At 46.4% G+C, this 14007-nt stretch overlaps 1 protein-coding gene across 5 annotated transcripts in view; it reads left to right on the top strand.

The window, feature by feature from the left end:
* Positions 1-14007, top strand: part of DPP6 (dipeptidyl peptidase like 6) — a 1123726-nt gene that overhangs the window by 1001098 nt on the left and 108621 nt on the right. The window lies entirely within an intron of this gene.

Raw genomic sequence — 14007 nt, 5'->3', positions numbered from 1 at the left:
TTTATCTTACAAATTTAAACATCCAAGAAAAAGGTACCTTTTCTAAAGATTTCCTCACTGCTTTATGATCCTGTTTTCTGGGAAAAGAATACCATTCACCAAGTACTATTATTTCTTACCTTAGGTCAGGTGCAGGATAGGTCAGCTGCAGGTTATCCTCCCAGGAGCTGGGCTCCAGACACGCCTTAGGGAGACACCAGAGAAAATGATGTGGTCTTCCCAAGAAAATCCATGGAGTCCGACCTTCCATAGATGGTGCTGTTTTTAAAGCATATTTTAGAGCATGGAGCAACTTTCCCGTGGCAAATCCTATTCTAATAAAGCCACATCTCCAAGCTGGTGAGGTCACAACCATGGGGAAGGTATTAACAATGCTATTGACTTATTATTATTAACATCTGGTTGTGGTTGGCTTTTTCTAAGTCAGAACAACTGATTTAGGATCTAAGTGAAGTAGTCTGAATATCAGTTTGGTATTGTCCCAAAATTCAAGCAATCTGGGGACTGATTATACTTCCAGAGTCCTGCTATACCCACATCAGCCTTCTCTCCGTGAAGAATATTGATGGGAGATTCAGAAAGAGGAGGGGATTGTAGTGGTGCAGGAACCCCTCATGTATAGATTCTGAAATTCCATAAATGTCGTGATTTAAGCCGAGAATAACTGATTCGGAGGCTCAGCAAAGACCCGACCCATATTTTGCCATATCTCTAGCCTGGGCCTTTATTATTCCATTCGAAGCTCCATATTACTAGTAGCTTCTGCCAGCTTCCAGAAGGGCAGGAATCAAGGCCTCAGGTCTAGCCCGGGGATGGTGCTCCAGCACCTGGTGACTCTGGATGTCTCTGAATGATGTACTTGTCTCCTGCAGTGGCTCCACTGCCACCTTTGCCCAGGGCCTCTGCAGAATTCTACTGTGATTACTTCCTCTGTCTTTCTTCAGTGAAAGTTAAAATGCCTTAGGATCCCCAGGCTGATGGACCAAGCCCAGAAGTCCGGTGGTCTACGAAGGGTGAGGCAATGCCTCTCCCTTCCAGACCTGCATGGGTCTTCTCCCCAACGTGGGAGGACCTGAGTCTCCAGAGGGTTAATGAGCCCGGCCCCCAGCAGCAGGTCCCAGGGACAAGCAGTCACTGGAGCGTCAGCGCACAGCATGCGCTGGTTGGGAGAGCTGAATCGAGTTGGCTGCTGATGTTTTTGCTGAGATGTTTAAAAGCTCAGATGATTGCTTTGGCTTTTGTCCTGAAGTTCCGTATATTTTACTGTTTTCCATTCGGCCCCATCCCTGCCAAGCCTCCTGGGGCCTGGTCCAGCAAACTCACTCAATTAATATGGAAAGTCACCTGGAAAATTTCAGCCATCTGTTTGAGTTAATTGAAAATCTCGTTTAGTCAATTTGGTGATGCTGTTTCCACAGGCTTGATTAGCTTCAAGGACAATGAAAAATTAGCCTCAGCCAAGACTTGAAGTCTGGATGCTGGGCTTTAGGTTTTCCGCCTGTTCTCTCAACGCAATAATGCATTTTATATGCAATATGAATTTGTAGCATGTAAATGTCACACCTTCTCATGCTGCTTCTCTATCACACGTCTTTGAGAGTTTTAAAGAGTCTGCACAGATATATCAGAAATCCCAGACTCAATGTAGAGCAGGTGTTTAGTATTTGTTGGCCATTGGCCTGAGCACTGGAAATTTGGTGGCAAATGAAACATGGCGTTCGCAGTGTGGAGGGGAACCTGGGTCCTGAAGAAGTCGTTGCTAGCAAGTAAATCCCTGCGGGTGCGAGAAGAACTGTGGGAGCGTGTGGAAGAGGAGGTCACCTGGTCTGGAGGGTGGCCGCGTCACGGCTGAGGTCAGAGTTTCTGCACCTCCATGCCAGTGACATTTGGGGCCCAGCAATTCTGTGCTGTGGGGGGCAGTCCTGTGCACCGTGGAGCGTTAGGAAGCATCCCTGGCCTTGCCCATTAGATGCTGTAATATCTGCCTTCTTCCCTCCAGTTGTGACCGTCACAAATGTCTCCAGCCATTGCCCAGTGTCCTCAGATGGAGGATTACTGGCTTCAAATGAAGGTTCTCTAGCCAACCGCCTGGGTTTGAAATCTGGCTCTGCGAACTCTGTCAAGTTACTCAACCTCCCTGCTTCGGTTTCGTCATCTGTAAAATGGAGATAATATTAATAACAAACATGTTTACTTTCATGGACAGTTGTGAAAATTAGATAAGGCACGGACGGTAGGGCTGGCTCATCCGATTGTTCCATCGTGTGGCTGTAAATACCCATTGTATGTGGACAGCTCTCTCCTGTGTACCTCAACCTGGCCTGGGCCAGGACTCCCGGTTCGAAATGCCAGCCACCCAACCAGCATCTTTGCTGGGCGTGGTCACCATATAACTTTTAAATGGTCAAATTGTGATTCTCAAAGTCAATCAACAGGTGTCCAAGATTTTATTTAACTCATTAATTAATAAGGGAGCCAGTGAGCTGTAGAAACAGGCCACAGAAGCGTCCACAAGCTAGTCGTATAGAGGCAATTGAACAAGGACATGCTAGGGTGAGTCTGCTGGGTTACCTAGCCATCCAGGAGGGAAGACACTACCCCAGCAGGGTTGAAACTGCCCCTGCAGTTGGAAATCGAGCCCAGCGTGACCCTGGAGGAGTCAGCAATCCCGTCTGCCTCTTTATGACCCTCAGATCCACCTGCTGACACTGTCTACACAGCACCTCAGGCCGAGCCCAGTCAAAGCCCAGCCCCTGCTGTCCTTGTCTACACCTGCTCCCTGCAGTGTCCCCATTGTGGTCCAGGGCCACTCTACCTTCCAGGGGCCCAGGCCTCCTGTACGAGAACCCTCCTTGGCAGGTGCCTGGCATCAGCCTGCATCCCCCACCGCTCCCCACTCCTCCCTGGCCTGGCCCATCAGCACTGCCCACTCCTGACCCACCCACTGCTGACCCCACACAGTAACCAGAGTAACCCTTTAAATGACATCAAGCCACGGACCTGCTGCTCCTAGACATCTAATGGCTACTATTCTCTCCAAATAAAGGCCAGACTTCCTACAATGGCCTCAGAAGCCCTCATGATTGTTAGATAGATAGATAGATGATAGATAGATAGATAGATAGATAGATAGATAGATATAGCTAGTGCTCGACTTACGACCACGATTGGTTCCGACAGACCGGTCGTAACACGATTTGGTCGTAAGTTGAGTAGGCTATATGTACAGTACTGTGAAATGATGTTATAAAAATCTTTGTCATATTTTATCATAATTTTCTTTCATTATTGTTATATATCATAATTTTCTTTGTTCATTTTATGCCATTTGTGTCATCTCTACGCCATTTTGTTTCTTATTTTTACATTTGTCAAGTTTAAGTAAAACACTGCATTACCAGTACAACTGGTTTAATATTTGCAAAACATACAAAATTACAAAATACAGGTGCATACAAAAATACAAAATACAAGTGTAAAAAATACCATAGGAAACATTTTCCCAATTGCAAAACATATCAAAATATGAAAACATGTACGAAACATTTCATTGGCCGCTGGAGCAGTCGTGGCTAGCGATTGTGGTCGTAAAGTCGAATGGTCGTAAGTTGCATAGGCCGTAAGTTGATCCATACCTGTAGATAGATTGATAGATAGACAGACAGATAGATAGACAGACAGATAGATAGACAGCCAGACAGGCCACGCACCCTTTCTAGCCCCCCTGACGTCGGCTGGGTCACCCCCGTACGAGGGTCTGCACAGAGGCTCCCCTCTGCCCGGAGGTCCTGATGAAATACGTGGCTCCCACGGGGATTTCCCTGATAAACACATTTCACGCGGCAGCCCCAACGCAGCTGTCCCTGCTTTCATTTGCCTCCTTCGACTCCTCCCAGTGGGATTTTTAGATACTTTTTAAATGGTTTCATTTTCGTATTCCCACCTGGCTCCTAGAACAGGAAGTTGTTGAGGCAGGGATGTTAGTTCCTGTGGGGCGGGGCCCTGGCTCCAGTTCTGCAGGAGGGCTCTGGAAACCTTGGCTGGATGAATGCATTGACTTCAAAATCTTATTTCCATGGGACTCTTGAAGATTGCAATGTCTTCAGTTGTGCTGGTACCTTTCTAAGAACCAACACTTTTTAGATATTTAGCCATGGATGACATTGTGCCCTCTCAAGCACAGGATGCTAGAGGAACTAGCTAAAACTAAGACACTTCATCTGAGGAGGGACACAAAAGGAGCGAGCCCTAAGCCATGCCCCTGAGCACCTCAGAAGGGAGAGATGCCGAGGTTTCTGGAAGCCTGCAGCTTATTTCAGCAGGCTAGCTCAGGAACCAAGAGGAAGGGAGAAGGCATTCCATGTGTCTGCTATCTGACCTTTATGCCACCCATTTCCAGTTTTTTTTTTAGTTTGCTTGTTAACCAGATTGACCTCTCCGATGGTTCTCAGATGCAGGGAAAGTGAAGTCCGTACTTTCAAATCTTTGCATTGGCAAACACTCATCATCCATGTGGTGCGTGTGGTGTGAGGCCCTTGGGTGATTAAGACTTGTGGCCTCTCCCAACAGGAGCTCACGTTCCAAGAGGCCTGGACAGCTTGTGGCCAGGAGCTGCAAGGAAGTGTGGCAGGAGCTGCACTAGGAGCAGAGGTGGCCGTTGTGGGGTGAGTGGGAAGTGTTCAGGATGGTTTTGCAGCCCTCACAAGGATCCGGGCCAAAATTGGAGGCCCACTCGGGAAACAGCTTTGTTAGAGACAAGAGTGGCGGGCCCAGAGTAGAGCTGAGCCCTCCTCGGGCTAACGCAGGGACCCAGGCCTTGTTCACCTGAACCTGTCCGGGAAAGAATAAACACAGTCTATCCTGTGGATGGAAACAGTTAAATGGGCATCGTTGTGCTCCACCTGTCCCGTGGTTTCTGTGCATTCACACGGAAACCCAGCTGCAATGATAAAACAGATGCACTTGGTTTCTGTCAGTTTCCTCTGGCCTTTCCCAAGCAGTTGAGCTGCGTGTTGAATTGAGATGCGGCAGATAGCCGGCACTATCATTCTGAAGACATGCTGCCTTGTGCTGATACACGCTGTTATTTGCCTCCAAAGATCCTGTTCGGATGCAGCACAGCTGCTCTTTTCCTGAGTGCCTGGCAACCAGAGGTGGTAAAGGGCTCCCAGAACCTGAGACACGAACCAACAGTGTCCCTGACGCACCTGCACCCAGGTGTGGGGGCTCACTCCTCCACCACCCACTTCCGCAGCCCATGGGAGGCTCAGGGGCCTCTCACTTTCATCTTCTTTTCTTCCGTGTATTTGTTTTGATCCCCAGCACCAAGGATTTAGAAGTTGTGCAGCTCCTGGCACAGGAGCATGGTTAGGCCATGCAAGTCTCTCTCGTTTTATTGATTTGCTCCTTTCCAATTCTAGGCCCTACTCCCATGCCCTGGCCACCTCATCGGCACCTATTCAGAATGTTTAAAGGACACTTGTTCCTCTGTGTTTTTGTAAAGCATGGGTATATGCATGCTTCCTTTACATAAACGGCATTGTGATAGAGATCTAGGTAATTTATAGATTAGAAACAGATAGAGCTCCAGAAACAGATACCTGTTTCCTCCTGTTTTCCTCTGAGGCCCATGTGAAGACCTAGCATACCCATGTGTGTTTGTCCAGCCCATGGCTTCCAACTGCACACAGTGATGCCAGATGCCACCAACTCCCAGCAGCCTACTCACGGCCTCCTCTGCCTCCAGGCTTCTCCCCAACATGCACTGCTCACAACACCTCCATGCTGACCCAAATGTGAAACTCAACCTTCTCTCTTTCCAATTTATGCAAAATGTGGTATGTGCACTAGTCTTGGGAAAGCTGAGGGTCATCGGATCCATGGAAACATCATGGAATATATGTTCTCATACCTAATGGCTTGAACACCCACCAAATCACCACCATCATCACTTCCACCACTTTCCTAACCTTCACCACCTGTACAACCTCCACCACGGCCATCACCTCGACAACCTCTACAACTTCCAACACAACCACCTTCACCATCAGCTCTACAATCATCACCACCACCTCTATCACCTCCACAACCTCTACGACTTCCATCACCTGTACAACCTCCACCACCACTGCCACCACCACAACAACCTCTATAACTTCCAACACCACCAGTTTCACCACCTATATAATCTCCACCAGCATTACCACCTCCACAACCTCTACGACTTCCAACACCACCACCTTCACCACCGGTACAACCTCCACCACCATCACTACCACAACCTCTACAACTTTCATTACCAGCTCCACCATCACCTCCACAACCTCTATGACTTCCAACACCACCACCTTCACCACCAGTACAACCTCCACCACCGCCATCACCTCCACAACCTCTACAACTTCCAATACAACCACCTTCACCATCAGCTCTACAATCATCACCACCACCTCTATCACCTCCACAACCTCTACGACTTCCATCACCACCACCTTCACCACCTGTACAACCTCCACCACCATCACTACCACATCCTCTACAACTTTCATTACCAGCTCCACCATTACCTCCACAAGCACCACCATCACCACCACTTGCACCATCACCTCCATTGCCTCCACAGCCTCTACCACCCCCATCCCCACCATCACCTCCACCACCATCACGTCCACAACCTCTACCACCACCAGCACCACCACCTCCATCACCTCCACAGCCTCTACCTCCACCAGCACCACCAGCACCTCCACCTCCACCTCCACCATCACTTCTTCTTCCACCACCACCACTGTCACCCCTCACTTGATTCCTTTGCTCTCCATTCTGAGGGCTCCTCTGCCTCCTTCCCTATCACAAACAGGCTCTCCTGCCTCACATTTTCAATATCAATAGCCTGTCACATTTACAATCACCTGACTTGCCCGTGGTTGCACCTTTAATTAGTAGTCGAACCAGGACTTGAACACGAGTCTCCCATCACCAAGGCCATTGCCCAGCATTGTTTAAGAGCTGTCACACCCACTGTATTTCCCTTTGTGCTTGAACTTCCAGGTGGCACAAAACTTGTTTGGAGGGTTGGCTGGCAAAACCCCTGTCCTTCCTGCTTTCCTCCCTCAGGGTGTGGCCCATCTGGATGTTGGAGTTGTTCAGACATCCTCAGGTGATTCCTAAGTGTGGCCAAGACAGAGAACCCTTCTCAGCAGCACAGTTTTCAAATTCCAGATGTGCCCAACCCCCTATCCCACCCCACCCCTAAATCTGCCATCCTTAACATAGTCCTAATCTCTCTTTTGTCTTTAACAACTCTAGGAAGGTATATTGTTTTATCTGAATTTGTCTTCTTTTTTTTTTTTTTTTTGGAAGCAGCCTGAGTGTAAATTACAATTGCATAAATGTGCTCTGTTGCCCTCAGCTGTGTCCTATCTCTATTTCCACCTTGTGTGTTAAAGCATCTGGTTACCTAAATACTCAATGGTCTCATCTTGGGGAGCAGGGGTTCGAGGAGATTTGCTCCAGCAGACAGCTTTGTTTACAGCCTTGAGTTTACAGCATCAGACCAACGCAGGGTCTTTGTTATTCACTAGAGTGAGAAGCTATTCCCAGTGACTAGGCTCATGGGGAAGCTGCAGACTGGAGAAATGTCGTATCTTTACTGATGTGCTGAGATGGAAGTTTACAAAGTTCCTGTTGATCATGGGATCATTAATAAAAAACGTCCAGTGCTGTAGGAGGCTGGAAATCTGAGTCACATCTGTCAGAATAATAAGTTTCTGGTGAAAAAAGTATGTTTTACATTGTCCCGGCCTGTAATTGAAAGGGCAGCTGGATTGTTCTGAAGATGCTATGAATGTGGAGAATGATTGGCTGCTTGGCAGGTTTACAATGAGCAGGAGACATCAGAAAAATAAAATGGGATTCTGCCTTCCCATCCTCATCAATAAAACACCCCTGTTAGCCATATCTTCCAGCTAGCAAAATAGTCTTGACGTCTGAAATTGTCAGTAAAACACTGGACGAGGTTTTCCAAGGCAGTCACTGGGCTGGTAAGCCAGTGCTGGTCACTTACACCCTCCAAGGGTGTAAGTGGCAACTGTAGTGTCTTCCCATGGGCCACAGCTACCAAATTTGGTACATGGATTTCATGGCATCCGCAGGAAGATGGGACTTGGCAAAATTTACCTGGCATCATGTTTTTAAATGTGTTAACATGCATTGAGGCATGAGCAAATGTTGAAGAGACAGGTTGAGTCCATGGGTGGGTAGGTGGGTGATGAATAGATGGATGGGTGATAGTTGGGTGGGTGGATGGATGGATAACGAATGGATAGATGGATGATGGATGGGTAGAGGGATAGGTAGATGAATAGGTTAATAGATGGATAATTAACAGACGGGTGGATGAATAGATAGATGATGGATGGATGAATGATGGATAGCTGGATGAATTAATGGAGAGAGGGATGATGGGTGGATGGGTAGATAGATGGGTGTGTGAATAAATCATTGATGGATATATGGATGGCTGAGAGGAATGAACAGTAGATGGATGGATGGATGGATGGACAGACTGATGGACAAATAGATAGATGGGTGATAAGTATGTGAAACTGAATGTCCTTTCTCCAAAGGACAACATGGCTTTACCCCCGCCACTCCCATTCACTGGATCTCTTCATGTTCAAAGCATTAAATGGTTAAAAAGGGATGCCACAATCTCTAAGGAGTGTTCTCTGTGACACCCTCTCACTTCCTTCTCCCTCATCCTGACAGCTGGCACTGCATTATAGCCAGCCCTTGAGATGGAATGGAAAAGCAGCATGGTCTACTCCTACATGGAAAGTGAAATTGTGGAGACAGACATGGAATAGTAATTTGTCTTCAGTCATCACTTTTCTGTTTTGTAGAGTGCACTCTGCCTGCAGGTGTTTTCCTGCAACTGCATGGCTGACCCGGGAGCATCCTCAAATGTGGAACTGAGCACTTTAATAGAGCAGCGCTTGATATTTAGGGTCGTTTCCATTTGCTCGAAGGTGCCCTCTATTAAAGCACATCCTCTTTTAAAATTTCCTCTCTCATAACATTTTTGTGCCCCTCCCCGCTCAATCTATGGGATAAACATTGCTGAAAAACACCAGAGCTAACTGCGCATCCTTTATGTCACGAGATAAACCGGCTTTGTTCTCGCCCTTTACTGCCACACAGCTGTCAGAACATTTGCCAGGATTTGGAACACCAAGAAGTAACAAGCACATTAATCCCTGTGATGGAGACAATGCTCGATTAATATTTTATGGCAAACAAATGGACGAATAAAAAATTCACATGCTTCTCACCAGGAAGAGTCATTGTATTCTGATTTGAAGGCACCTTTGGCTGGGGATTCATGGAAAGTAATACCGTTTTCTCAGCCAGGCTGTACCACTGCACGTGCTACCCGCGTAAGCCATGGCACCCCCACCCTGCCCTGAAGTCAGTGACTTGCCCATCTCTGCCCTTTCAGCACCTGGAACCATGTCTCCCACACGCCAAGCCCTGACAAGATGCGCTTGGATGCATCAGTGCACTGGTAGGCAGATAGAGTGCTTTAGAATAAAGAGAAATTTAGTAGCATTTCTTCCAGGAATCTTTGCTTCCTGTTAATATTTTGCTATCATATTCTTTTTTAAATAGAATTCTGATGATTATTAAAATATGATCATCTATTTTCTGTGATTGTCAAAATGCTTCCATATCTTTCTTCATCTTGACAATCAGATAGATTATCGTGTCTTTCAACACCCAGCTCCAGCCTTGTGTTAAAGAAGATTCCCCTTTAAATCCTATTTTGTACTCTCCTTTAACTGCTACCAAATTTCTCTTTATTCTAAAGCACTTTACCTGCCTACCAATACATTTATCCATTCAAAGAACATTTAGTAAGGGCAGATATGGAAATGGAGGTCTATAGTTAAATAGTGCTTGGAGTTATTCTCATGTGGTCACCACTGCCGTTAGACAGAGAATCACTTGTCTCCAGTCAGCAGTTCTCCACTCTCTCCACTTGACTATGCCTTGAAATCACCAGGGGCCTTGTTAAGCCAGGCATTGCATGTCCCCACCCCCTGGGTTTCAGATTCAGTGGGTCTAGGGCAAGGCCTGGGAGTCTGCATTTCTAACCTTCCCAGGTGCTGCTGGTATAAGAACCACACTGTCAGAACCTGACTTCCCTTATTAGAGACTGGGGTACAGGCTGTTTCTACCACTTGCTTCCTCCCCTAGTGGCATGGACTTGGCCTGACTTTGCCACAAGGGCCTCGAGTCCCCATGGCTGTTCTGCTCTCTCTGGGTGACCTGAGCTCCCTGGGCGAGGGTGACAACACTGCCTGTATGATTGTTGGGAACTCAGGACAGGGGCAGGGTGTTCTCTTGTTTTTGCCAATGCTTCCTTCCAGACAGCAGTGCCTTCTGAGAACAGCCACAGTGATGCCAATGATGTCCATGTATGACACAGGATGTGTCACCCGTGCAGACACCAGCAGGTTTACAGGGAGCGGTGCGGGTCCGCAGGGCCTGGTGCTATTGTGGCTACCTCAGCAGCCGGCAGCCAGGCTCACAACACAGGAGTCTCCTCTCCCTCCGCATACTTCCCTGTGTGAGGCATCCACGCCTCCCAGCAGTGGGACCTGTTCTCATGACTGTGCCCTCTGTTGACATTGAATGTTCTCACATTATAACATTCCTCTAGAGTCTCCGTCTGATCAATGCCTCCCTTTGTCCCTTCAAGAGACTGTCATACTGGGGGCCTGGGAATTTGACAGGCATCTGCAGGTCCCATGCCTTGGGTCAGAACATGCATGAGAAGCATTTCCTTCCCCTTGCTCTTTGTCTTAAGGAGCTCCCTGCCCAGCCAGCCCAGGACTGTGAGGAAGAATGGTAAGGACTGGACGGTGTGAGGGAGGAGGCAGGAATCAGAAGGGCACAGGACAGGTGGACAAATGTGGCTTTCTTGGAGGCTATCAGGTTGGAGACAGCTCTTCTCTGCCCTATTTTCACCATTTTCTATGGGGCAAAGACACCTGGGGAACTGCACAAGGAAAAGGGAGTTTCAGGCTCCAGCTTGAGCCACTGAGATTTCCCTGCCTGGAGTAGGTTGGTGCAAGGGGTCCTGTGTGCTTCATTGCCTGTGAACCTCATGCCCAATGTGAGGGCACATCCAAGCTTCCACAGCAGCCTCTGGGGAGGGAATTGAGCTACAGCTTGCACTGTGAACATGCCATCCTCCTGGAACAAGAGGCCCTTGTAAGGAGAGACACCTAGGACAAGAGTGAGCCAGATCTTGGCCCCAGCTGTGGGGACATTTGCTTAAGGAAAGCCTTACCAAGCTCCCACCCTTCTATAAAATTCTGAGGTCACAGAAACTTCTCCAAGCAAAGCCAGCAGAGTGCTCAGCACACCAGAGCCTTAAATACTCAAGCACAGTTTTCTGAGAAGGAAACACTTCACTGCCAAATCAAAGCAACGTACTTATACCTTGGTTTTTGTTTGTTTGTTTGTTTTCAAAACAACAGGAAAAAATGTACACTCAGTGTGCTGATGTAGATTTTAGTTAAAGGGCAGTCTGGTTTTCACTTGGTGAGAAAGCCAGCTCAGGTATTGGTTACTGTTAAGAATATCCATGAGACCCTTCCCTGTCCCAAGTTGGTGGGGTCAGCCACCACCATGCCTGTCACAGTCAGGCAGGGGTGATGCTAGAGAGCTCCAGCCAGGTTCCCTGAACAAAAATAGCAAACTCTCAAGTCTGCAGCAGATTCTGTGTATCCTATCACCAGCTCCCTACCTCACTCCACACACCCGTCTAATCTGATCTTATCACCTTCGTGAAGACTTAATGATTTCCATCCCCTTTACAGATTAATGGGTGGGTGTTATTAATTAAATGTTCTGCTGCTTCTATGCCCTTTCCTGCCTTCTTTTCCTTGAATTAAATTTATTTCTTGAGGAGTTTTAAAAAAATACCTCATTCTTATGAAGTTGGTCTGGCTGGAAACACATACAGCAGCTGTGATCAGGTGTGTGGGGGAGGACATCTCTGCTGTGTAATAGTGAGAGCTAGCCAATAGGTTCAGCCTCATTCATAGGCACTAAAATATTTCTCCATGATGCTGAGAGTTTGTTGTTGTTAAGTTTTTATTTAGTTTTAACTTTGTTTTTCTTTTTTATCAAAGTATTGCATATTAATGCTTGAAACATAATATAGAAGAGTTTATAGTGAAAAATAACTGTCCCTCTCCTCTCCTTCTAACCCATCCCACCCCCAGATGGAGGTGGCTTTTTACTCTTTTTATACTTTCTTCTGATATATACCATCGTATATGGTAAATCACTAAACAATATGCACATTTCACTTTTCTTAAATGAATTTTTGTCTTGTTTGTTGTCTTCTTATGCTAGACAAGAATTCAGAACACTTACCTTCCTACCTATTCTACCTCCTCCATTTATATGTGGATTTTATTCTCTATGTCAGTTACCTTTTTACACTTAAATAACATTACAAGTATTTTATGTCACATTAACTACAGAGAGAAACTATTAACTCCTCAATTTGTCAAATGACATTAGTCTCCTGCCCTTTCCTATGAGTCCCATCCTGTCCCTGCCACACAGCAACTTCTGCATCTTTGTTTTTACTTTTGCATCATTGAGGTTGATGGCATTTACACTCTGTCCTGTAATCATAACTAAACTTTCTTACTTTCCCATAGGTTAATTCTAAAAGGTTTAAATCAATAAACAGCATTATCTTTGTCATAACTAAGTAATTATCTTTCATGATGGAGCTAAGGAGTACCCTGTGATTGCAATTCTTTTGGTTTCAGTTTTTGTTTTCCTGGAGTTTTTAATTGCTTTTGTTTCTTACCTGAAATATTTAATTTTATTATATCCTGTCTCTCCTTTTTTCAAATTCTCTCAGCTATTCTGTTGCATTGCCCTTTTCCCCAAATCTATCTCCCTAAGTGCCCTCCATAGCCCTGGTATTGCCTGGACTGCTAGCCTCTACACTAAGGCTATCCTGGGGCCTCCCCACACTGCTCCCTCATGTTGGGGCAACTGTTTCCTAGATCTCATAGAGCATATGATTTACTCCCTCTTTTTGTCTGGGGTGCATTCTCTGGATGATCTACTAAGAAAGGAGTGTGGGAAGTAAACTTTCAAATTATTGAATACCTAAAAATGTCTCTTTCTTCACATTTAAAATTTTAGCTGTATGTAGAATTGTAGTGTTTTTTCTTTTTAAGTCTTTATTCCTCAAAGCTAGAGGGTATAGCTCCATTGCTTCCAGCATTCTGAGATGCCGAAGATAAACCTCATGCTGGTCTGTGATATGGTTTGGCTGTGTCCCCACCCAAATCGCATCTTGAATTGTAGTTCCCATAATCCCCAAGTGTTGTGGGAAGGACCTAGTAGGAGGTAATTGAATCATGGGGGCAGTTACCCCCATGCTGTTCTCTTGATAGTGAGTTCTCATGTGACCTGATGGTTTCATGAGGGGCTTTTTCCCCTTTGCTGGGCACTTCTCCTTCCTATCGCCATGTGAAGAAGGATGGGTTTGCTTTCCCTTCCACCATGATTGTAAGTTTCCTGAGGCCTCTCCAGCCTTGCAGAACTGTGAGTCAGTTAAACCTCTTTCCTTTTAAATTGCTCAGTCTCAGGTAGTTCTTTCTGCAGCATGAGAACAGACTCAGACAGTCAGATACTTGTTCCTCTGCAAATCATCTTTTTTTCTTTCCAAAAGCATTTTGAATTTTGAAATAATATATCTAAGTATGGGTTTTCTTTTCATTTATCACCATTTTATCCACAGACTTTCAATTGATCCTCCTGTTTGAACTGCAGCTCTGAGTCTCATGTGATCCTTTACCTGGAGCTCTGAGTCCCCAGGATTCTCTCTGAGGTTTCAGCTCTGCAGGTGTCCAGGTTGCTATGCCTCCAGCCTGATCCGTCCCTCATGACTTTTCCATCTGATTT

This window comes from Cebus imitator, unplaced genomic scaffold (genome assembly GCF_001604975.1).
Source record: "Cebus imitator isolate Cc_AM_T3 unplaced genomic scaffold, Cebus_imitator-1.0 Scaffold20, whole genome shotgun sequence".
Lineage (NCBI taxonomy): Eukaryota > Metazoa > Chordata > Mammalia > Primates > Cebidae > Cebus > Cebus imitator.
Note: the sequence above shows the minus strand (reverse complement) of the source record. Positions and strands in the feature narration are given on the sequence as shown.